At 41.9% G+C, this 22184-nt stretch overlaps 1 long non-coding RNA gene across 1 annotated transcript in view; it reads right to left on the bottom strand.

Moving 5' to 3' along the window:
* The window catches only part of LOC121927280, a 65802-nt gene extending 44502 nt beyond the window's left edge, over positions 1-21300 (bottom strand). The window contains exon 1 of the long non-coding RNA XR_006103167.1: positions 21271-21300. This is a non-coding gene — a long non-coding RNA (uncharacterized LOC121927280). The remainder of the gene's footprint in view (positions 1-21270) is intronic.
* Between the last annotated feature and the right edge of the window lie 884 nt (positions 21301-22184).

Here is a 22184-nt window from a genome sequence, read left to right as displayed (position 1 = left end):
GATGACCTTGGACAAGTCACACAATCTCCAACTCAGAGGAAAACAAATCCTGCCAAGAGAACCCCATGATAGGGTTGTCATAAGTCAGAATCAACTTGAAGGCACCTTTGTTCTTGTGTTCTTCAAGTCATTCCCAATTTATGGCAATCCTAAAGTGAACCTATCACAGGGTTTTCTTGGGAAGTTTTTTCAAAGGAGGGTTGCCATTGCCATCTCCTGAAGCTGAGAGAATGTGACTTGCCCAAGGTCACCCGCAGGGTTTCATGACTCAGCGGAGATTCAAACCCTGGTCTCCAAGGTTATAGTCCAACACTCAAATCATGATGCCACGAAACAATTAAATTCCATTAAAAGTATGACATAACAGGACAGTCTTTGACTGGTATTTAAAGAATAAGAAGAAATATCACCAATGTTCAGTGAGAAATTTCCACAATTTAGTCCCATGACAAAGAAAACTTCCCTCTTCAGTAGCCACACAACAGACCCTAAAAAGTGGGAGAGAGAATAAAAAGGCCTCTGAAAAAGAATGAGAAGAATTGTGTGGAAAGAGGAAGCTGTTTAGCCACTAGGACTCATTCTAAAGTTCCATGTCAGCAATTTGAATGAAGCAGTTAGTGCAAGATAGCAATTTAGTAATTACAGTTTAGAACCAGATGACATGTCCAAATAATTGTCTCATATCATCCATGTTGCAACATGGTGTCAGAACATATTAGGAAGGGACAGCGTGGAACAGAGGAACCTTTAACATAAAGAATAACTTCACATAAAGAATATGCTTAGCACTGTAACAGACGCCGCCAGTTGTCTCTGCATAGCAGCCAGATTCATCTGTGTAATGAGTGTTAGATGCCAAATGCATTCAAAATGCAGCAATGATCTAAAGATCCCACCTTGTTTCAGTGCTTTGTAATGCAGACTCTAGGCAAGAGAGCAACTGCAATAGCCTTGTAGGAAGTGGCAGGAAACATTCCACCCAGCTACCCATGTATCTCTGTTGACTGCAAATCAGGTAACTCTGAACAAATCTTGCCAAGAAAACACCTTAGGGTCACCATAAGTCCAAAACTACTTGAAGGGACACAGCAACAACAACAAACAATTTTCATTTGCTACATTATCCCCATTCCCCAGCCCACCTTGTCATCTCTCCTGCTATCCTCACTGGAGTTTTTCACAGTGAGTAGTGTGAAGTGTGATGAGCAAAGAATAGCATAAAGAAAGGAAGAATAGTAGCACATGTATGTAGGAAGTAAGTTGGCCACATATTGTCAATGAGAGAGGAAAGAAAAGATGAGAGAAGCAGCAGATCAAGGAAGTAGATGAAGAGGGAGAAAGAGAGATGCTGGGGATTGTTGGAAGGTGATAACATTAGATTTGACAGCAGCACATGAAATATTGGCTATCTTTGGTGTACAGGTCACCTCTGTGTATTGGCATTTTTCCTGGTGTCGCGTTTCATTAGTCCTCACAGCTGGAACAGCCATGCACAGACAGTGCATGCATATGATTCGATGAGCAGAATACCAGCCGCTCAGTATGAAAAAGAATATTTTCTTTTCAAGCAGCCCAGATGTGGAGGTTTTCTGCAATGCATGCAATCATGGCATGACAGAAAATGGATTAAAATAGATACTTTCAAGATAGTGCTTTGGCAACTTTATTTTCACAACATTCAGAATGCAAAAAGTATTTATGTAGATGCTGGGTGCAGGGACATAGCTTAGGAAGGGGGGGTCCAGACTAAGTGCCACCATTATAATGGGGCTTGGGCACGGTGGTGCAGCAGCACACACCATTCATTTTTCTAATGGAAGGGGGGGTCCGGACCCCAAGAACCCCTCCCTTGGCTATGCCCCTGCCGAGTGTATTACAGTAGTGTGTATGGTTCTTGTTGCAAACTGCGCCATTTCTGACTACCTGGCACTTGACTTTCCACTATCTGATCATCATTTAATCTCCTTTGCTCTTACTTATACTCCTCCTCCTCGTCATACTGTTCAACGCCATTTTCATGATCTTCAGTCTGTTGACTCTAACCATCTTGGTCAGACCCTGGATTCATCTCTCTCTTCCCTAAATCTTGGGGATTCTGCTGATTCAGCAATGTCTTTATTTAACTCCACTCTCTCCTCGACTCTTGACCACTTTGCCCCTGTCTCTGTACGCACTTCTTCCTCTAAGACTAGGCCTCAGCCCTGGCTTACCCCCATCATTAAGTTTCTACGGTCCTGCTCTAGAGCGGCCGAACGTCTTTGGAGAAAGTCCAAAGAGTGGGCTGATTTTATCCATTTCAAATTTGTTCTTTCTTCCTTCTCACACGCCCTCTCTATGGCAAAACAGAATTATTACAAATCATTGATCTCCGCCAATGAGAGGCACCCGCAGCGTTTGTTCTCCACCTTCAACACGTTGCTTAAACCACCCTTTCCTCCTGTCTCTTCATCATTCTCTCCTAATGACTTTGCTAATTATTTCATCTCTAAGATTACCACTATTAGCTCTGAGATAGCCCCCCCCCCCCCCGATTCTTCTTCTGCTCTTAATCATCTATCGCCCTCGCCTAAAAAAATGTCTGTGTTTCCTCCTGCCTCTTTGGATGAACTCTCTACACTTCTGAACTCTTCCAAACCTGCAACCTGTTCTCTTGATCCAATTCCTACTCATCTTCTAATCTCTATAGCTCCCTCCTTTCTGCCCTCGCTTCTCCATATCTTCAATCTCTCTCTCTCTCTACAGGCTCCTTCCTGTCGGACTTCAAACATGCTCTCATTTCCCCAATTCTGAAAAAAACCTTCTCTTGACCCCTCCTCTTTGTCTAGCTATCGTCGATTTCTCTTCTTCCCTTTCTTTCTAAGGTTTGGAATGGGTTGTTTATTCACACTGTCTTGAGTTTCTTGAAGCCAACTCCATCCTGGATCCCTTTCAGTCTGGTTTCCGCCCAATGCATTCCACAGAGACAGCTCTGACTAAGATCTCGAATGACCTTTTACAGGCCAAGGCTAATGGCCTTTACTCTGTTCTCATCGTTCTTGATCTGTCTTCAGCCTTTGACACCGTTGATCACTGTCTTCTAGTTGATATACTTTCTGGCCTTGGGTTCTCAGACTCTGTTCTTGACTGGTTTAGATCTTATATGTCAGGACGATCTTTTGCAGTAGTTGCAGGGGGTCTGACTTCTTCTCCTGTTCCCTTATCTGTTGGAGTTCCCCAGGGCTCTGTTCTGGGTCCGCTTCTGTTTTCTCTCTACACACTGTCCTTAGGTAAACTCATTAGCTCTTTTGGTTTTTCCTACCATCTGTACGCCAACGACACCCAGTTGTATCTTTCCACCCCTGACCTTTCTCCAAGGCTTGAACAGAAAGTTTCGTCTTGCCTCACAGATGACTCGCAGTGGATGCGCCATCGGCGTTTGAAGCTCAACATGTCCAAGATGGAGCTTCTTGTCTTTCCTCCTAAGCCCAACCTTCAACACTCCTTTTCTGTCTCTGTGGACAACATTTCTATTCAACCAGTCCAGCAAGCCCGCAGTCTTGGTTTTATCTTTGATTCTTCTCTGTCGTGTATCCCTCAGATCCAGACCACAGCCAAGGCTTGTAGATTCCTTTTGCACAATATTGCCAAAATCCGACCATATCTCTCCGCCTCCACTGCCAAGATCCTTGTCCATGCCCTAGTGATCTCACGACTTGATTACTGTAACGTCCTCCTAGCTGGGCTTCCTCTTTCTCACCTCCGTCCTTTAATCTCTGTCCAGCTTTCAGCTGCACACATTATCACTTCCACCCACTGCTCTGACCACATCTCTCCTGTGTTGGCATCCCTTCACTGGCTCCCCCTCCCTTTCCGCATTCAGTATAAGCTCCTGCTGTCGACATTTAAAGCCCTCCATGGACTGGCCCCTCCTTACTTATCAGACCTTCTTTCTCCTCACCTTCCCACTAGGGCCCTCCGTTCTGGTAGTCAAGGTCTGCTGTCACAGCCCAGGATTTCCTCTGCCCCATCCCGAATTTGCCCTTTTTCACTTGCTGCCCCTCACTCCTGGAACCGTCTTCCCCCACAAGCAAGAGCCATCACTTCTTTAACCAGCTTCAAAACGGAGTTGAAAACCATCCTGTTCAAAGAAGCCTTCCCATGCATTACATAATTGTCGCTTACTATTTGATGTGCTTTTGGTGCCTGTTTATCAAACCATTTCCTGTATTGCTATGTACTGTATATATATTATCCTACTTGAGAGTCTGTATTTTCCCTGGAAGAAGATTAACCATCCATTATGAAGCCAAGCCCTCCCTCTAGTCCATCTGCCTTGGTCCAGGGCTTGGAGGTAGAGAGGAACTGCTGGACCTCTTACCCTTTCCCTCCACCACTCCCTTCTCCTTCTGTGTCATGTCTTTTTAGATTGTAAGCCTGAGGGCTAGGAACCATCTAACTAAAAAGATTGTATGTACAGCGCTGTGTAAATCTACAGTGCTTCATAAATAAATGTTAATAATAATAATAATAATAATAATAATAATAAGGAATGAGTGATATTGATCAGTGATGTCTCATATGTTGCTGGCCTAAGACATTTAAGAACTAAAAAACCCAAACATGCTTCAAGGGTACTAGAGGAGGAAATATTTTTTTGTTGGACTTCACAGTCTCAACAAAGGTAACATCTCCCCAGCCATATTGTGAGAAACCTATGCAACCCGCTTTGAACATCACATATTTTTGAGAGCTGCAGGGCATTTTGAACAAGTAAAGTCCACACAAAACAAACATGCCTGTTTTAAAATGCAAAAAGCTAGAATGCACTTAATTGGGGGGAGGGGGCGGGATGTGCACAAGCATGTTCAAGTCAACAAACAGAAGTCATGTCAATTAGGTCAATTGCACAAGTAAATGTGCACATGAGAAAAAATGTAAAAATGTGTACAGATTTCAGGATGTGACTGAAACATGAAATCTTTCAACCCAATACAAAACGAAGACAATTAAATACACAAACATGCAGAGCTAGATTTATGTGCCAGCTAAGCAGGTTTACAGATTAGGGCCTCAGGTTACAAGAAGCCTCTACATACAAAACAAACAAAAGAAAACACCGAATTTTAAGTTTCAGATATTTTTGATAATACTATAGATGTCACATAAATCATTTAGGGGCCTTCATCCTGAACATGTGTGCGCAGCTGCGCATGCGTATGCACACACACACATATACACATACACACACTTACATGGTACATCTGCTGTGAGAAGTGAAACTTAATGAACAAGAAAATTAACTTCCCTTCTTGAGGATGATTTTGTATAGGCTGCAAAAGATAAAAAGAGAAAGTTGCCTCTTCATGGTTGATCAAAAGGGCTTATAAATCATTGTTTCTTCTTTTTATTTTTGTACTTCACTTTGTGGATTTTCTCCTTTTATCAGGATGTTTTTCATACATTAATGCAACCCATACTTCTTTAGTTTTTTTTCTAAAGATTTGCTTCAGCGTCCCAGTCCATAAACATTTAATGAGATAGCACACTGAAATAATAAGTTGCGAGACTATACCTGTCTTGTTCAAGAGCTCTGTTTAGTGGAGTCTTTGCTAGAATCTAATCAAAGCTGGTCAAGGGCATTTTGTTGCCTGAGAGGAAGACAACAATGAAGCCTACCCCCCCCCCCCCCATTCTGTCCACAACTCATCCCTTTCTGGACAGGAAGCTGTAAAAGCCTTCCTGTTTGAACTTTGAACATTACCTAAGCACCACAAAGTTTCTGGGTTTGTTTCTTTGTCTTCCTTAGCAATTGTTGCTGCCTTCTAATATTTGCCTATGGCTCTGTCTTGATTCTTAACAGAGTTGTTCCAACAACTAGACAAAATGAGAGAGAAAATTCAGGCAATAGATTGTGGATGTCAAGAAGGTCACACAATTATTTGTTGTATAACGTGTTATTATTGCAGTTCTGCTAAAGATGGTGCCTAGTATTTGAGGGTTTTCTTCCCTCTCTGCTAAAATAACTCAGCTGAAGATGCTGTTTGCTACTCTGACTCAGGTGACAAAATGTCTTGGCTGGCAGGAGTTTAGAAAAGTTACTCTTTGGGACAGCAGATCCCAGAATCTCTGGCCCAGAATGGCCAGTGGGGGATAAGGACTAGCCTGGAAGAAGGAAGAGCCCTCTCTCCAAACCATCTGCCTTGGTCCAGGCCTCAGAGGGAGAGAAGAACCACTGGACTTCATCCTCTTTCCCTCCATCATTCCCATCTCCTTTTGTTTCGTGTCTTTTAGATTGTAAGCCTGAGGGCAGGGAACTGTCTGGTAAAAAATAATAATTGTAAGCCTCCCTAAGAGACATTAGGGCTGAAGGGCGGGATATAAATACCTAAATAAATAAATAAATAAATAAATAAGTTAATTCTGTATTCATGCCTGGATATAAATATACTCATGGCTTAGAGCTAACCTAAATGAGATATATGTTCTATGATTATGAGTACCTATTTTTATTTAATTATTGTGTTTATGCTTTGGATCAGTGCAGTAGAGTGGTAGAGGGAGATGCACATTTTCCTACATAAGGCAAATAGTTTCAGGAATCTATGGTTTCTATCAGGAAAAAAATGGGTTTGGAGAAAGAGTTAGCTGCCCCTGCATCCCCCATTGCTGTTGTTCTGTTTTGAACTGTGGAGGATTCCATTCATAGATTTCTCACATCATGTATGGTTTGGCCACTAGCTCAAATATCAATTTGGGATGACAACACTTGTCCAAATCTGGAGCCAGTGAAGTAATAATGGAGTGCGTCTGAGCATACATAAAGTATTTCATCCTTACCACTGATAGTGGTTCACCACTTGATTGTTCTCAACTCCCCCCCCCACTGCTGTTTGAGGAGACCACTTAGGGCTTAAGACTTTATCACACACAGCTTTTATGTGGCAAATAGCACATTTGACTATATCTATCACACAACACTATCTCTGTCTCGTTGTTGCCTTGTCCTCAAACTGTTATTAGAGTGCACCTTGCCATTGATGGGGGGGGGGGGGAAACCATTCAGTATGGTCTCAATCATGGTGGGATAGCGTTCGTTTTCAGGTGCGATATGTTTCTCTTGTGGCATTTCCAGGACTGAACAGTCATGTGGTGTCCATGTCCATGTCTCCTCTTCTCCCTGTTCCCCCTCACTATTCCAGAATGCCCTATTTTTAAACGTTCTTTTATTGTTGTTGTTAAATCATATTAACCATAGCTTTCAATGTCAACTGAATAAAATATACAGTATATTAGTGTGTATGCAAGTAGACCCCAAGTGACTGTTAAAATGAAGGTTGAGGAACATCAGGGTGTACATCAGTGTGAGCATGTGCCAGAGCCTGCAGTGACACACAGACTGACCTTTGGCTGCTCCTGAGTTCTGGAGGGCCACTGTCATGCCATCATAGTTACCATCTTGGCAACTGGATGCAATAATGTGTCCCCTCTCTAGTTTTTCAGGGAGGTAGCTGCTTCCGAGTGAAGAGCACCCAGAAACAACAAAGGTATTTTTCCCCTTTAAAATGTGTTTGTTAGTCAAATGATTCCTCTATATATTTTGTACGACAACTTTCATAGTCTCCTATGCTGCTTGGGTCATCTGGCAATCAAAGGCCTGTTACAGACAGCCAAAATAAAGCTGCTTCGAGTCACTTTGGAGTTATGGTATTTCCTAAGAGTCCAAAGGCCGCACCAAAGCCACGCTCCACTCCTAAGGACTGGAATGCAGCTTTGGTGAAGCTTCCAGACTCTTAAGACTCATGCATCATTGAAATACCATACCTCCAAAGTGACTCGAAGCAGCTTTATTTTGGCTGTCTGTAACAGGCCAAAGTCTAATATATCTGGAGGTCTGAAAGTCTCCCCCACCCCCAGGCCATGGAGATGATTCTATGACTGAGCTGGTAGGTTTACTTAATGAAAGTTCTGCCTCATACCTAATCCCAGTGAATAAATAGCTAGAAGCAAATAGCAGGAAGTGTTATCCTCCTGAGATATTAATGAGTGCATGGAGGGCTTGCTCTTGCAAACCAATGGAAAATCAATGACATCTTGCAAATAAAAGGACTACATGTTCTAATGTCAGAAAAACATACTGCAGTTCAGAAGAGCAATGCTTCTGTTATTGGAATTAGTCATCCAGAGTAGCCTTCTGGTCATTTCCAGCTTATGGCAACCCTAAAGCAAAACTGTCATGGGGTTTTCTTGGCAAGATTTGTTCAGAAGGGATTTGTCTCTGCCTTCCTCTGAGGCAGAAAGAATGTGACTCACCCAAGGTCACCCAGTGTATTTCCATGGCTAACTGGGGATTCAATCCCTGGTCTCCAGTGTCATAATACAATACTCAAACCACTACTATATACCATTATATTCACACACAAGCAGCTGTTTGTTTGAAAGTATTTCTTTGTGAAATCCATCAAGCGATTGCCAGACTCATGGCGCAAAGCTGTCTCTCTCTGCTGTGTTAGGATTCCTTATTGGGTTCAAATGAGGTCTTGTGTGAATTTTGGCCAGTAGAAAACCAGGATAGCACCACCTCTAGGCAAAACAAGATGGATGGAGGTGGGGAAGGAGGAGCTCCACATTATAGAAAATGATAGTATTTTCCATGCATGTGTGATTCAGAAAGAAATACAGTGGGCCCTTGATATCCTAGTTCTCTGCTCCCACACACACATACACACTCAGGAAGGGATGAAAATTATGGTTTAGAGTAGAGCTGGGGACTGTAGCTCTTTAGAGGTGTTTGACTACATTCCCCACATGCCTGACCATTGGCTATGTTGTCTGGGTCTGGTGAGAACCCAGGCCCAATTGTATCTTGACAGCCTCCAGATGCTAAACCAATTTGCCCCAAATGTTGGTATGTGTAATGTTTAGGATTCCATAAATATAAGCAACAGAATGAGGACTGTGCAAAACTGCCATAATGTATCAGGATCTCCATCTTTCTTCTGTTCTAGCAGTCCATGTGAGTTAGAACATGCCTATAAGTAGTACTTTCTAAATCTGTCCCAAGTAAGGAAATGTCTCTAAACATTACTAAACAAGACACCACAATATCTTAATCTATACAAAGCCCACTAATAAGGGCTCATGGGCCTCACAGTTTGCCTTCTTCTGAGCACTTTTAGTCTCTGGCCTATTTCCTTCATTATTCTGACTTGAGCACTTTGATACTGTTAACAAATTTACTTTCTCTGCTTGCATTTGCTCTTTTTTAATCCTAAAAGAGGGAGTCTTGGTATCTGTAATTTGTATTTAATCCCGTGTATCTGTTTACTGAAATTGCCTCCTGGATATTTTGTCAGTACCTCAGACCAAAAAAAATGACTAAACTTGAACCATTATAATGCATACAAATGCTGCAATTGATTTGAGCAGAAACCGGATTACATCCTAAGGCACATTCCTAAAATATTGAAATCCAAGCCTGCTTGTTCCCACATTTTACTTTCACAGTAGATTGTAATATTGTCAGCTCTGCTTAGTGGCAAAGTGGTAAATGTGGGCGTGCAAGACCTCATCATGATAATAAATACATACATAAACATTCAGCTCCACCCGTCAGATGGATCCTGTACATAATACAATGCCCAATCTGTTAGGATAAGTGAGACTGCAATCCTGTGCATAATTACCTGGGAATAAACTCCACTGACCTCAGTTCTGCCTCATCAGCAGAATACTCCTGGTTTTCTTATTCCCTCCACAAAAAGCCATATCCAAATCCTGCTTTATCTCCTTCTTCTCTTGCCGATGCTTCCCCCCCTCCCTTCTATTTTCAATGTAAGAGATAACTATTGTGCCTAGAAAGAACATAAATAAAGATACCTCTTGGAAAAGAGAATTCCATGCTACGATTTTTTTTAAAAAAAACTGAAAACAATTTTAAACATTTAAAATCATGGTACTGTACTGTAAGGCTCTTATACAAATCCATGGTGTGGTCACATGTGGTATATGATATGCAGTTCTAGCCACCACCTTTATGTACGTATCTATAAAAAGAGGCCGTATTGCTGGGAACAATGCAGAAAAGGACAACACACATTATCAGGCAGCTAAAGTATCTTTTCTGCCTGAAAAGGCTAAAGGTTTGGGAGGGGTACTATTCAATTTACAGGTGGAAGACATACCAGATAAGATATAATAAAAGTTAGGGATGTGTGTTGGATATTTGTGAGTTTTGTGAGAATATGGGATTTTCTGCCATGCAAGCCAAAACAATGTGGCCAGTTTTGTGTACTGTGCTCCTTGAATTGAGGAACAGTTCTTCCTCAGGCTGCAAAATGTCTTAATAGCATATAGGCTATGTTGGTTTACAAAAATCAGCAAAGTGATGTATATTTGTTGCACAAAGTGATTTTCATTTACTGGTTCCCTCCTTTGAAATGAATGGAAGACTTTAAGCACAGAGGATTAAACTCATTGGCTAGTCCCAACCAGAAATAGACATATTTAATCAATAGCTAGATTGCAAATCAATGCCACTGTAAATTCCATTTAGGGCATGTCTAAACTGATGAAAAAAATCGGCCTCACCTTGCATTTTTTGGGTCCACAGTGACCCCAAGCAACCCTGTTAAGGCCAAACACTCGCAAACACAGTGAGGTGACATCAGCATAACCAGCCACACATTCCCCTTGGTGAATTCACTTCTTTTCCCCTTCCCAGCATACACGAGCCTATCAGCCAATAGCCCTTATATTTTGTCTGTCAGGCTTTTGGATTGACTCTAATTGGATGCCTCCAATTAGAAGAAGATTAAGATTAGTCAGGGCAGTCATGAAGGAACTAGGCAAGATCTTCAAGGATAAAGGTATATAATTGAATACCAAAGTCAGGATTGTTCCTGCCATCATATTTCCAATTTCTATATATCATTGTGAAAGCTGGAAAGTGAAGAAAACTGGCAGGAAGAAAATCAACTAATTTGAAATGTGTGATAGGAGGAAAGTTTTACAGATACCCTGGGCTGCAAAAAAGACAAATAAATGGGTCCTAGAGCAAGTAATGGACTGTTACTCTAGAGACCAGTGTTCAAGTCCCAGCGTGGCAAGGAAACCAGTGGGTGATCTTGGGCTAGTCATATGCTCTCATCCTCAGGGGAAGGCAATGACAAACCTCCTCTGAACAAATCTTACTGAGAAAGCCCCATGATTGGTTCACCTCAGATTCACCATAAATTGGGAACGCCTTGAAGGCACACAACAACAAAAGTGTAATCAAGCCTGTACAAGCCGAGATGAGCTCAGACTGTCATACTTTGGACTTATCCTGAGAAGACATGACTCATTAGAAAGGATAATGATGCTTTGTAAGGTAGAAGGAAGTAGGATGTAGAAGGATGACAACCCTATTATTTTTTTTCATTTTTTATATACATTTTATTATATATCCATATACAACTACATTCCAACAAGTTCACTGTATCTTCAACAATAATCCATCAATCAGATATTATAATTTCCAAGATTTTCAGTCATAACTTAATAAATAAAAACAAATGTACTTGCCAAGTATAACATGCATCTTGTTTGGTTATTACAGCACTTTACCTTGTTATCTTACATATGCACTGTTTCTAAATAACTCCAGTATTTTATTGCTTTTTGATACTTTATTTCTCCCTATCCTTCTTATCGTTAAGTAGTTTTTATATATTTAGATTTATCTCTATGTTGCTTCACATCTCTTTCCAGCGTTGCCCACAAAAAATCTTTACGGTCTCCCATTCTTTTTCAATCTTTCTCTCATCTTTTCCATGGAGAATACTTGTTAAATGGTCCATTTCCATCATATCATGAAATTTTAGTAGCCACTCATCGATCGATGGGATTTCGGCTGATTTCCAGTGTTTTGCCAGAATTAATCTTCCAGCAGTTATAATATACAGAATTTGGTGCCAGTGAGTAGCTTCAATTTTCCTTGGAAGCTTGTTTGTCATATTTAGAAGGGATATTTCAGGGATTTGTTCAACTTTAATTCCAAGGATTTTCGTTATTACAGAGTGAATTTGTTTCCAATATTTCTTTATCCTTGGGCATTCCCACCAGACATGGAACCAAGTTCCTTTGGCTTTTAAACACTTCCAGCATTGATTACTCTTTCCTTTGTGCATTTTCGCAATTTTTGCTGGCGTTAAATGGCACCGAAATTCCATTTTTAAAAAGTTTTCATGAAGGTTTTGACAGGCGGTGAATTTTAATGTTTTTTCCCTGGTATAGTGCCAGCTTTCCAGATCCACGGTTCTACCAAAGTCTCTAGCCCATTAGATCATGGAGTCCTTCACAACATCCTGTTCCACCTTTCTATGTAACAAGATTTTATATAGTTAATTTCTTTTTGCCTTTTAATAATATGTTATCCAATTCCGTATTCTCAATTTCCATCTCTACGTCTATTTTAAATCTGTTTGTCAATTGATAGTATAAGAACGAATCTTTTTTGACCTCCATGGGTGTTATATCTTCAGTCTTTTTCAAACTATAGTTGTTTCTGTCATTTTTTACTATTAGATCTTCATATCTCAGCCATCTCCCTCTACCACACTACTGCACTGATTCAGACTTAAAGCATAAGCTGACGATCTTGTTGTCTTGTTGGAAAATCCAGTAAAGTGTATACACAAAGTGATAGATATAATCAACAGTTTTGGTGTATCTTCAGGATTTAGAATTAATGCACAGAAATCTGTAATTATAACGAAAAATATACCCCTCTCTGAAGAAAAGGAAATGCAAGATCGTACAGGCTGTAAAGTTGTGGAAAAGACTAAATATTTAAGTATTTGGATCACTAGCAGAAATACTGAACTTTTTAAAAATAATTATAAATCCATATGGAAAAAAAAATCAAGCAGGATCTTCTGAAGTGGTCTAATTTAAACTTGTTATTTTCAGGAAGAATCACCGCAGTTAAAATGGCTGTACTACCGAAACTCAATTACTTATTTATAAACATTCCTACAATTTCGAATTTGAAAATAATAGAAGAATGGAATAAAGAGATAAGTAAGTTTGTATGGGCAGGAAAGAAGCCGCGGGTGAAATGGAAAACCCTGATTGAAGCAAACATTAACAGTGGATGTAATTTACCTGACTTCGAGACATACTATATATCTAACACCTTGATATGGGTAAAAGAATGGATAAGCTTGACAGATGAAAAGTTACTTGCTTTGGAGGGTTTCAATATTCACTACGGTTGGCACGCGTACCTGTGGTACGACAAAGACAAAATTAATAGAGACTTTAGACACCACTTTGTTCAAAATGCCATTCTTACATTTTGGTTAAAAGTGAAACAACTTTTTTACAGAAAGATCCCGGGATGGGTCTCCCCTCATGAGACTCTCTTTAACAGAACACAAATGATGACCCCATTATGAGTGGATAGACTCAAGAAAGCCAGAGCCCTGAGTTTGCAAGACATGAGCAGGGGTCCTGATAATAGCATGACTTGAAGGTCTCTCACTCATAGGGTTGCTATAAGTTAATGTTGACTTGACAGCAATTAATACCTACAGTTGGCCCTCTGTTTTCATGGGGGGGCAGTGTCCGTAAAACAGAGGTTCGCGCTTATTCAAGCCCCATAGGCTTGAATGGAGTGCACCCCCATGTATGCGCACCATTGCAAATAACGGAGGTCGTCCCTCTACATATATTCAAGAGCTTGGATCTCAGATCTGCACATTAAGAGGAGTGACTGTAGACGTTTGGCACTGTGGAAACTAGTTGAAGAGACACCTTGTTCATCCATGACATAATTGTTTCTTCAGTTTTTAACCTGTTTGTTAATGCAAAAATACCCTGTATGAAACTATAATTTCAAAAACTTAAACTCCAGAACTTTCAGAACCTCGAATCTCTAATGAACTGGACTGGTATTATTATTCCACATAAAATAATTTTTCCTTGGGCTCTTGTCAGCTGATATTCATGTTTCAAATGTTGTACTGTAATTTACAAAGATTATGGATTTCACTTTCACAAACTTTCCCTAGGGTAAAATAATGGTGACCTCACTGAGCATGCAGTGTAAATGAACCACAACTGAATTTTTTATTATGATTACGATTATTAAAATTGCCTTCACACAATTTAATTCATATTCAACAAAGGAAAACCCATGTCTCAGCAGAGCATGTGGGAAAGAAAAACACAGATGGATTTGTATTAAATATTAAATAGCAAATTATCTTCGCTCTTTTCTTAAAGCAGCTACTTGATTCCGATTATCATCAAAATCAACAATGAATTATGATCAGTACCACAAAACAAAGTGTGTTAACATGGAAAAATAGAAAGTGTTAGATTTTTCCCCTCAACATTTTTGCATATATATATATATATATATATATATATAAGGTGCTTTCATTGGCCCAGAGTGCCAAATGTTTATTTATCTCATAAACACCACCAGTTAATAGATACAACTGTACATATAATTAGTAAGGGAAGGTGCGGAGTAGGAAATCCCTGTCTGTGTCTCAGAATGTAATTGTAGAACAGGTTCTGCTGACTTGTGACACAGATTAATATGTGTATCTTTTTATTGAGCAATTTTAAATTTTTACAGTCTGCTAGTACTTTGACACTTCTTGGAAAGAATAAGGACAATATCATACTTTCACAGGAAATAATGTAATAGGACATAGGCCTGGGTAAAAATTAGGTCCAAGATCCTACACCAGCTGCTCAGTTAAGTATACTTTTGATATACTTAACCAGGGGCTAGTCTACACATTGCTGCACATTTTCGCACATTTGAATTCATGGTTGTCTTCACTTTCCTGCATAAATTTGCATCTATTCACCCTCCCTCCGCCAAAAATGCATAGCCATCCAATTCCATGTGAAGCAGACAGATGGCCACACATGCAGTAATGTGCATTTCAGTAGATGTCTGCACATACACCGATAAAAGCCACAAAACCCTTTTCTACCAAGTTAAAGGAGTTTTGGGGGGGGCACTCCAAGCAAAAAGCCAAAACTCTTGTAAATCACATGTGGCTGGATTGCATTTTATTCAGCTGGAATGAGGAGTATATTTATCATGTAGGCAACCCCCCAAAGAACTACTTACTTAACTATGTAGCATCCCTTTGCCTGTCCCACCCCATCCTACCTTAAAGGCGACCAGCCACTGAAAGTGATGGAGATCTGTTCTGTCAATCAGGGTATGGCATGCTAATGTTTCCATCCCCCTCCCACCAACAATCTCTGATACAAGGAAGAATTGCAACAGGGATCATGCTTCTGAATGTCTCACCAGAGATCACTTATGGAAAATTATGGACATGTCAGTGTGTTGTACCTCAGTTGACAGAACAGACCTCTATCACCCAAAATGTCTGGTAGCTAATAAAGTAGGATTGAGGGAGCTTTACAGTTATGGCAATAGTGTTGTCTTTGTGAATACAAATCAGTTATGGATTTGTAACTTTTAGCTTTATTTTTTTTAATTACTGTAACCCACCTTGAATCCCACTGTGGGAGAAAGACAGCGTGTAAATCCTTGAAATAAAAATAAATAACTCTAGATTACAAATCCATAGCTACAATACTGAATTTCAGCCTAGAATTCTAGAATGTCTTGCTCTTTTGGCAGATATCAAGTGGAGGAATAGATTTCTTTCTCATAACAGGCATTCTAAAGTTCTCCACACGTTTTCAGTTCTTTTCAAGAAACTGAATTTCTTCCTAATTTATAATACTTTTGACATGATTCCTTCATAGTTCCTATCAAGTAAATTATAGTGATGAACATTACACATGAACACACAGACACATGCATACACACACACACACATTGACTGGAATGGGGAGATTTTTCTATTTCATGTTGTTCCACCCTTTGAGCAGTTGTTATAATTAATGTTTTTACCCCAGTGGGTATAACCTGTTATGTTATGCACCATTAATAATGTAAGATTACAAGACGGTATTGTATGATTTTAAAAACATTTCACATGCCCCCCCCCCCCACCCTCAAGGCCTGCTTGGAACTTGCTGTGATGTTCTACTGCCTCTGCTCCAAGCAAACTGACTTTCCTTGATCTTTGTTAAACAACTTCCTCCTCAAGTCATCTTTTACTTCTTCAAAAGACTATAACCACTCTGGGAATCCTCCTGGAATAATTAATGATACCACTTCCCTGGAGCACTCTATAGAGCAGGGGTGGAGAGAAGGTGACCCACAGACTGCATATGGACCATACCCCAATTCTGTGCTCCTCGAAAAAAGGCCAATTTGGCCTAACTCCACCAAACAGCCCTATCTCTTTCTAAAACATAGCAACTTTACTTCTTAGTCCCACATCATTTTGGCCCCAGCCCCCTGGAAGCCCCTTCTTGCACCAGGTGACACCCTGGCCAGTGATACCGCTGTCTCCATGGCTTCAGTCCAGAATTCTTCTGGCACCCTGTCAATTAGTCTTAGCAGTGCAAATATATTTTTCACATTACAGTATCTTTAAATTCTACAGGGATGTTCTTCAGACTGTACAGTGGGCCCTCTTTATGCGTGGACTTGCCAGCCTTGGATTTGAGCATCCATGGATGGCAAGCACCACCACTGGGGACAAAAGTGATAAATAACAGTAGAGGTCTGGACAATATTTTTCAAGTTTGAATTAGTTTTTTATCGCTGCAGTAGCAGTGGTCACTGGTTACTTTCCAGGCACATCACACATAATGGAGACAAGTTACTTTTAAAAAGCAAAGCAAAGCAAAACTTCAAGCAAAAGGGAGGTCTGTGGATAAGGGAAATGGACTTCTAGCAGCTGTCTAACCTTCATCTATGTTCCTGGGACATTCATCTTGTCACTAGGACAGGTTAACCTCGCCCTCAAGTGGCCAGCAGTGGTTAGTGCTGTGTTTTTCTTTTATATCACAAATGGGTAAAAGTAGCTGTGTTTGAGTGGAGAGCAGTCTGTATGTGTATGTGTGTGTATTCATTAGTAACCTAATGCAATCAGATGGTAAGATATGTAAAAGTGACAAAAGGAGATACAGGTATACCTCAGTTAAGGAAACAGGTGTGTACTTAGCTGTTGTTTCTTTAACAGAAAATAAAGGATTAGAGGCAGAAATAACATGGAAAGCTGGGAGAACTGGTGAGGTGGGCTTATCTGCTATCTTATTTTCTCTGTGTTTGCTGTTCACACATTCTCAGTAAAAGGATTTTGGAGGCATCTGCTGTTTACCTTGCCTACTACAGGGCCAGCTGATGTAATATCTCAGTCTTTCCAGCTCCATCTTTTTATACTGTACTGTATGATACACTGCTGCAAGCTGCAAACTGACACTGAAAGTCTACATTTCTTCAGCCCTCCTTCATCATCCTTCCAATGCTAATGCTGCTTAAAAAATCCTGCATCTAAACAGAGCAAGAGAAATAAAAGCAGGAGCTGGATAGATTTTAAAAGATTTTGAAACAAGGAGCATTACTGTCAGAGATTTTGTTAACTGAGGCTGCAGCTACACTGTAGACACAATCCAGTTTGACACCACTTTAACTGTCATGGCTCAATGATATATGGAATTCTGGGAATTGCAGTTTGTTGTGGCACCAGAACTCTCTGACAGACAAGGCTAAATGTCTCACAAAACTACAATTCCCAGAATTCCATAGCATTGAACATTGAGTCCAACTGAATTATTTCTGCAGTGGAGATGTATTCTGAGTTATGGCTGTATAGTATTACTTGCATTCCATCCTTGTCTTTTACTACAGGCTTCACTGCAAGTTGCAACAAAGTCCTTCTGAATCATCTTCCATGACCATGATGGGCTGTATTGTACAGAAGATGTCCTTCAAAGGATGGATATACTTGTCAGTAGGCCTATGCAACTCTCTTTATTCTTAAAACAAATAAACAGAACCCTGTGTTCAAAGAATCAAAGAACAAAATCATCATCTGTTTTGAGGCCTATAGTTTACAGGTTAGCTTCTACTTTAAGGTCGTAGTCCACACTTTAAGCCAATGTTGTGGACATCAATAGGAACAAACTTGGGTTTGATAGACTGGGTACTTGCAACTTCAAGGGTTGTAGAGTTGGAAAAGATGCAGAGATGCGTAACCAAAATACCCTTGTTGCTGCTGCAGCTAGGGTTGCCATAAGTCAGGACCCCTCGAACTGGGAAAATGTAGGATAAACGTAGGACAAAATTTTCAAATGGAGGATACATTTTTTTTTAATGGAGGACACGCAAAAAATGATGTGTTTTTTTTAATCATATAAATGCATGATTCTTAGGCATGAAAAAATGGAGGACATTTGGCATTATTCCTAGACAGATGGCAGAAATGTGCTTCCCTTTCTGGTCAAAACAAACCAGAAGAGGAGGAGAGTGGAAGAAGCAGAAGAGAAGAATCATAGAATCAGAGAATCATAGAGTTGGAAGAGACCACAGGGGCCATCCAGTCCAACCCCTGCCATGCAGGAAATCCAAATCAAAGCATCCCCGACAGATGGCCATCCAGCCTCTGCTTGAAGACTCCAAGGAAGGAGACTCCACTACACTCCGAGGGAGTTTGTTGTTCCACTGTCGAAAAGCCCTTACTGTCAGGAAGTTCCTCCTAATGTTGAGGTGGAATCTCTTTTTCCTGCAGTTTGCATCCTTGCTTCTTGGGTCCTGAGTCTCTGGAGCAGCAGAAAACAAGCTTGCTCCCTCCTCAATATGACATCCCTTCAAATTTTAAACAGGGCTATCATATCACCTCTTAACCTTCTTTCGTCTCCAGGCTAAACATCCCCAGCTCCCTAAGTCGTCTCCTAGGGATGGGTTTCTAGACCTTTCACCATTTTAGTCGCCTCCTTTGGACCACTCCAGTTTCTCAATGTCCTTTCTAATTGTGGCGCCCAGAACGGGACACAATATTCTAGGTGGGGCCTGACCAGAGCAGATAGAGTGGCCATATTACTTCCTGGATCAGACACTATACTTCTATTGATGCAGCCTAAAATCGCATTAGCCTTGTTGGCTGCCGCATCGCACGTTGACTCATGTTCAACTTGTGGTCTACTGGACTCCTAGATCCCTTTCACATGTTGTCTCCTTTAGCCAGGTGTCCCCCACCTATATCGTTGCATTGCATTTTTTCGCCCTAGGTGGTCAGTACCTTACATTTCTCTCCTGTTGAAGTTTCATTTGTTTTGCTGTGGCCCAGCTTTCTAGTCTATTCAGGTCATTTTGAATGTTGATCCTGTCCTCTGGAGTATTAGCAATTCCTCCTATTTGGTGTCCATCTGCAAATTTGATAAGTATTCCCCCTAATTTTTTTTTTCCTCCAGTCATTGATAAAGATGGGTTGAACAGTACTGGGCCCAGGACAGAGCCTGTGGGACCCCACTGGTCACTTCTCTCCAGGATGAAAAAGGTGCCATTGTTGAGCACCCTTTGGGTTCGTCCGTCAACCAGTTACAAATCCATTAACGTTGCCTTGTGCTAGCCCACATTTTACAAGCTTGTTTGCAAGAATGTCATGGGGAACTTGTCAAAGGCCTTACGGAATCAAGTATACTATCCACAGCATTCCCTTCATCCTACCAAGCTGGTAATTTTATCAAAGAAAGATTAGATTTGTCTGGCATGCTTGTTTTCTCTGAAACCATGTTGACTTTTTTGTGATTATGGCATTGGCTCTAGATGTTCACAGATTCTCTGTTTTATGATCTGCTCCAGAATCTTTCCTAGTTACTGATGTCAGACTAACTGGACGATAATTGTTGGGATCCCTTTTTTCCCTTTGTTGAAGATGGGGACAACGTTTGCCCTCCGCCAGTTGCTGGGATCTCTCTGTTTTCCGGAGTTTTTCAAGATGATTGCCAATGGCTTTGATACATTTTGCCAGTTTTTTTATACCCTTGGATGTCGCTCATCGGGGTCTGGAGACTTAAATTCATTTAGGTTAAACAGGTTTCTACTGATCTCTTTACTATTTTTGTGCTGGATCCCCTATTTCGTGTCCTCTGCTCCATTTCCTCGGTTAGCACCCTTTGCCTTTTTGAGAAGACGAGGCAAGAAGTGTTGAGTATTCTGCCTTTCTCTGTCCTCTGTTAGCATTTTTGCCATCTTTGCACGCAGTGACCCTACTGTTTTCCTTCTTCTTCCTTTTGCTGCGGACATTCCAAAAAAGCCCTTTGTTTTGTTGTTCTTAACCTCTCTAGCAAGCCTGAGTTCATTCGCCTCTTTACTTTTTTTTCTGACCTATCTCTACACATGCTAGCTATTTGTTTGAATTCCTCTTGTGTGATTTCCCCTTTTCCATTTCTTATACATGTTCCTTTTCAATTTAGCTGAGCTGAAGTTCCTTGGTCATCCTCCTGGGTTCTTGCAACACCTCCCATTTTTTTTCTTCTCACTGAACTGTTTTATTTGGTGCTTCAGTATCTCCTTTTTTAGAAACTCCCATCCATCTTGAACTCCCTTCTCGTTTCGTCTGCCCATGGGATCACCACCAGTTTTCTCTAAGTTTATGAAATCCGCTCTCCGAAGTCTAGAATGCGTTGTCTGACTATGCCTGGCTTCTCCTTTCCATCACTGTATAACAAACTCCAGGAGAACATGGTCACTTCCACACCTAAGTATCCCACCACTGTGCACTTCATTAACCAAGTCATCCTTATTGGTAGAGGAGGAAGAGGGGAAAGGAGGAGGAGGAAGAAGAGAAGTAGAGAGGAAGAAAAGGGGAGGAAGGTAGGGTTGCCATCCCGGAACCCATCAAACCGGGAAGTAGGACAAGTTTAAAAATGTGGACTTTGTTTAAAAAAATTTTCAAGCCCCACCGAGGCCTTTGGACTCTAGGCCCCACTGGGGCCTGGGAACTCTTAGGCAAGAGTGCACCATGTTAAAACTCATTAAGCACACTGAGTCTGCTTCCCCACTGTTTTCACTCTCATCACTCCACTCCATCCATGGAATCCTGGGATTTGTAGTTTGTTGTGGTGCCAGGGCTGGCTTTGAAATCTCAAGCATAAGAGAGCAAAAGGCTTGGCTGCATCTACACTGGAGAAATAATCTGGTTTGAGACCACTTTAACTGTCTTGATGAATCGATGTGAATTCTGGGAATGGTGGTCCCTTGCAAACGGACTCACACTCACACACAGCTAGGACTTGGATATGAAGATAGATAACTCATAATAATAAATAAACGTGGAAGGTCCCTTTGCAAACTCACTCACACTCACACAGCTGGAAGCCAAAACACACACACCCCGGCCCAGAGAGGCCTACCTTTGGTCCTCTCCTTTCCCTTTTGCTGCTCTGGCTGCTGCTGCTGCCGCTTTTGTTGCAGCTGGGGCTGCCCTCCGCTCCAGTCCTTTGCCGGCCCAGAATAAACAGAGGAGAGCTCCTCCTCTTTAACCCGGGTGGCCATGGGGGCAGAGAGCTGGTAACAGCCCCGCCCCTGCCAGCAGTCATAGACTACTGAAGCAGGGGGCGGGCTGTTCCGCTATTGGCCAGCCAGGCCCAGCTTGCAAGCCAATAGTAGGTGGCCCTCCAGCGCGCCTGGGAGAGATTAAATGTGAGTGTGGGGGCGTGCGAGGCGCGGTGCTCGACAGGAGCAGGCCCGTCTTTGCGGAGCCGACCGCTGCGGCGGCGGCGGCGGCGGCAGCGGCCAGAGGAGCAGCCACAGCAGGCCACACAGTGATGGCTGCACATGGTGGTGGCGGCCACAAGAGCGGCCAAAGGCGCCGCCATAGGGCGCAATAACAAAGCCCGGGGGTGGGGGCAAACCCGGGGGCGGGGGGCAAACCGTACCGTGGACCGGGCAGACGGTCCAAAAGCGGGAAATTCCCGCCCCGCCGCTGGGTTATAGCAACCTAGGAAGAGGGGAGGATGAGGTGGAAAGAAGAGGAGGGAGGAAAGAAGAAGGGGAGGAAGAGGAGGAGGAGAGGGCAGAAGAAGAGGAGGAGGAGAAAGAAGAGGGAGAGCTGCAAGGCAGGGAGAGAAGGGTCTCTCCTTGGAGGAGAGACCCTTCTCTCCCTGCCCTGAAGCCTGCCTGGCCAGCGGGGCAAGCCCCAAGGCAGGGAGAGAGGTCTCCCTTGGAGGAGAGACCCTTCTCTCCTGCTCGGAAGCCTGCAGGCGCCCTCCAGGGCGAGGGCTTTGAATGCCAGGCTAGGCCTCAGTAGGGGCGCAGCGGCGCGCGC

Source organism: Sceloporus undulatus, chromosome 3, assembly GCF_019175285.1.
Source record: "Sceloporus undulatus isolate JIND9_A2432 ecotype Alabama chromosome 3, SceUnd_v1.1, whole genome shotgun sequence".
In the NCBI taxonomy this organism is placed as follows: Eukaryota; Metazoa; Chordata; class Lepidosauria; order Squamata; family Phrynosomatidae; genus Sceloporus; species Sceloporus undulatus.
Note: the sequence above shows the minus strand (reverse complement) of the source record. Positions and strands in the feature narration are given on the sequence as shown.